This window comes from Rhincodon typus, chromosome 30 (genome assembly GCF_021869965.1).
Source record: "Rhincodon typus isolate 14 chromosome 30, sRhiTyp1.1, whole genome shotgun sequence".
Lineage (NCBI taxonomy): Eukaryota > Metazoa > Chordata > Chondrichthyes > Orectolobiformes > Rhincodontidae > Rhincodon > Rhincodon typus.
Window position 1 is genome coordinate 20,508,265 of NC_063361.1, and position 3,811 is coordinate 20,512,075.

Sequence of the window (3,811 nt, forward strand, 5' to 3'; positions counted from 1 at the left end):
GTCCCTAACTATTCTTAGGTTGGGCAATAAATGCTGGCTGAGCCAGCGACGCCCAGATCTCGTGAATGAATTAAAAAAAACACACACGTCAATCTATATACTTATTTTTGTTCACAATTTTCCAAGTGAACAATTTTCTATTTTCTTCTGAGGGTGTTGATGCTTTGACAGAATATAAATCTAAAGTCACTGGCTATCTTTTCTTTTATGAGATCATACCAAAATTGATGGGGATATGTTATTAATCTAAGTCATCGCAACTTAACAAGATCTTGCCCGCAACCAGTACATTATTTAGTTGCCAACAGTCTCTGCACTCACATAGAAGCGCATCTTACAAAGACTCCATAAGCAGTACAGTGTGATCATCGGTTACAACAGCGACTTCAGCGTCAGAGCACTGAAATTTCAAGTGTTTCGGGTTTCTGCTTTGACTGGAAAGCGCCGTATGGAAAACGAGGTTTGACCTCATTGGTTTGCTGTCGGACACCCAAAAAAAATCTAGCACTGAGCTAGAGTGTTTGAGTCATTGAGTGGGGTGTGACTGTAGTGCAGGTCAGGGAGGTGAGAGAAGCCTGTAGTGTGTGCGCCTGGTTGTATTGGATTTCACTAAAGCGATGGAGTCGATCCACATGCACGGTATCCGGGTCGCTGAGAGTTTGCAGCAAACACTCGGAGGCTTTGAGAAGAGTTTGTTGTGGATGAGTTGGATCAGCGATCCCAAAGCTTCCTTCTTTATTTATTTCCCCGTCACCTATTTCCTCAGCAGAAAGATCGGGATATCGGTTTTGTGGATTTCCGTACTTACCGAATGGTTAAATCTCACTTTCAAATGGTAAGTTCTTCTCCTTGTCTTAACCTGGTTTGTTCTTTTTGGCATCTTTCACTCTCTGCCCAAACTAGTGCATTTCTGCCTCTAATTTCTCCCCATTCCACCATCATCACAAGTTATTTTGTAGATGAAAGGTAAATATTTGCTGGTGCAACCTACTGGCCCCATTAACACCGATGCACGTGAACACGGAACTAGTGCTGATTAACGGCAGGGTTTTGCTGCAAGTTTGGAAGTGGCGAGACGTTCAGTCTTTGCTCCAGAGATAGTAGGGACTGCAGATGCTGGAGAATCCGAGACAACAAGGTGCAGAGCTGGATGAACACAGCAGGCCAAGCAGCATCATAGGAGCAGAGAGGCTTTCTGCTCGACCTGCTGTGTTCATCCAGCCCTGCACCTTGTTGTCTCAGTCTTTGCTCCGTTGCTTTAGTGGGTGTTAAAGATGCTTTCAGAGTTTCAGCTCACTAACCAGTTCTGGGATCTGAGGAGATCCTTCCTCAACCAACTGATTGATAGTTCATCGTCCTATCATGTCTGTTTATGGAGCATCGTAAAATGACTGCCACATCATCGCCCATGCGAGTCCCTTCATTTAAAAATATATAAAGTCACATTTCATGATGATAAATGTATCTACAGGAAAATGTAAGTGGGATGCACTTTCTTTTAAAGAAAGATAGAGACGGCCAGCCGCAGGGCTGAGTAGGAAATGAAGTTGGGTAGATCAACTAGTAATGATTTCAGTAGTCTCCTGATTGCTAAACTTAAAGCTGAACCTAATACGTTGCTTGTGATCATATTTTTGTGTGTTTACCCACTGTAGGGTGAGCACTTCCGGTGGGTTTCCTTCCTGGAGGTTTCATCATTTCCTTCTCCCTTCGTAGATGTCCTTTCTCTGACCGTGCCTCCACTGATTGCCCAACACGTCCACATACATCATGCCCTTCCTCCCATGAAAACTGAAAAGTGAAAAGGCCTTTCATTTCCTGATCAGCTGGTTTTAAACAGTTAGAGAGTCCTTTCTTACATCTTACATCTAATAAACAAAAGCATTGTAAGATTTATTAATAATGCTCCTTAGTTTTGTCCTGAAGTTTAATCTCCAGCTCCGAGAGTTTCCAAGCTTGGTAACTCTATAGTTCCAGGTTGTTATAGTATCATTGCTTTCCCATTCTTATTTACGGAATGCTACGTTGCTAGAAAATAAATGTTCGGAGTAGCAGTGGGAGGGTTGCACACTTTAATTATCTAGATCAATGGTGAACTGTAACCAATGGAACTTAAAAAAAGGTAAAATTGCCATAGTCTTACCAATTCATAGGGCTGCTCTCTCATTAGAGAGAGAGATGACTGATGATGGTTTAACCAGAGGGTCACTACGTCTTAGGCAAGGGAAGGGGTTGAGAAGGAGAATTCTTCATGGTAATCTCAGCTATTGACATCCAGTTGTATTGCAAACCAGCTGAGTTAACCCACCTCCAAATGGTGGAGGATGGTTTCAATCCATTGACTTCTGGGTTATGGGCCCAGCATCCTCTTGCTGTGCCACTCTGCTGCCTTACTTAAAAATGCTTCCTATTGGACAATTATTTTATATTTTATGTCTTATTTAGAGTTCCATATATTCTCATAAGGCTAACATCAATACAGCCAAGAGTGAAACAGTATGGGCCAGGGATACTGTGAAGTTTGATTGCTGGGTTGTGCAGTTTTGGTTGATCTCAACCAGCACAGCAGGGTGAGAGCTACTGGTTAGTCTCAACAATGCTGGACCATGACAGAACAATATATTGGTAAAAGATTCCTGTTGACTATTGCAATTGAGTAGATCCTACTGTCATGTTTTTGGAAACAAATAACAACAAGTGTAGGCCATTAAATACCCCAACCAATTCTGTCATAAAGTTATCTTGTGGTGCAGTGGTAGTGTCACTCTCTCTGAATTGCACCTTCCCACAAAATGTTCATTCTTGCCAAGTTTTGTGTTTCTACAATTTGCAGCCCCCCATTTTACAACCACCAAATTATGCAGCACCAACCACCCCCCAATTTTGCACTCCTGCCAAGGATTTTTTGTTCAACCCCAATGTACTGTCAAAGGAAGTGGTAGATGCAGGTACACTTATAACACTTAAAAGACTTTTGGACTGGTTCATGAATAGGAAATGTTTCGAGGAATATGGCTGAAAGCAGACAAATGGGTCTAGTTTCGTTTGGGAAACTTGTTTGGTGGATGAGTTGGACCGAAGGGTCTGTTTCTGTGTTGTATGACTCTATGAGTACAGACGCAGAGTCCTTAATCGTTCCTCATATGATAAGCCCTTCAGCCCCAGGATCATTCTTGTAAACCCTGTCTGGACCCCCTCCAATGCTAGAATGTCCTTCCTTTTGATATGTGACCCAAAACAGCTAACAATATTCCAAATGTGGTCTGACTAGAGCCTGATACAGCCTCCTCAGTACATCTCTGCTCTAATATTCTATCCCTCTTGAAATGAACGCAAACATTGTATTTCCTTCCTAACTGCCAAATGAACCAGCACGTTAACCTTAAGAGAATCCTGAACTAGGATTCCCAAATCTCTTTGTGCTTCAGATTTCCAAAGCTTTCCCCATTTAGAAAATAGTATTTGCCTTTATCCTTCCCACCAAAGTGCATAACCTTACACTTTCCCACATTGTATTCCATCTGGCACTTCTTTGCCCACTCATGTGGCCTGTCCAAGTCCTTCTGCAGCCTCCCCATATTTCACGCCACTGCCTCACCCTCCGCCTATCTTTGTGTCATCTGCAAACTTAACAACAATGTCCTCAATTCCTTCTTCCAGATCGTTAATGCGTAATGTGAATAGTTGTGGTCCCACCATTGACCCCTGCGGAGCTCCACTAGTTACAGCCGGCCATCCTGAAAAAGAGCCCTTTATCCCTACTCTCTGCTTTCTACCAGTCAGCCAATCCTCATTCCACACCAGTACCTTG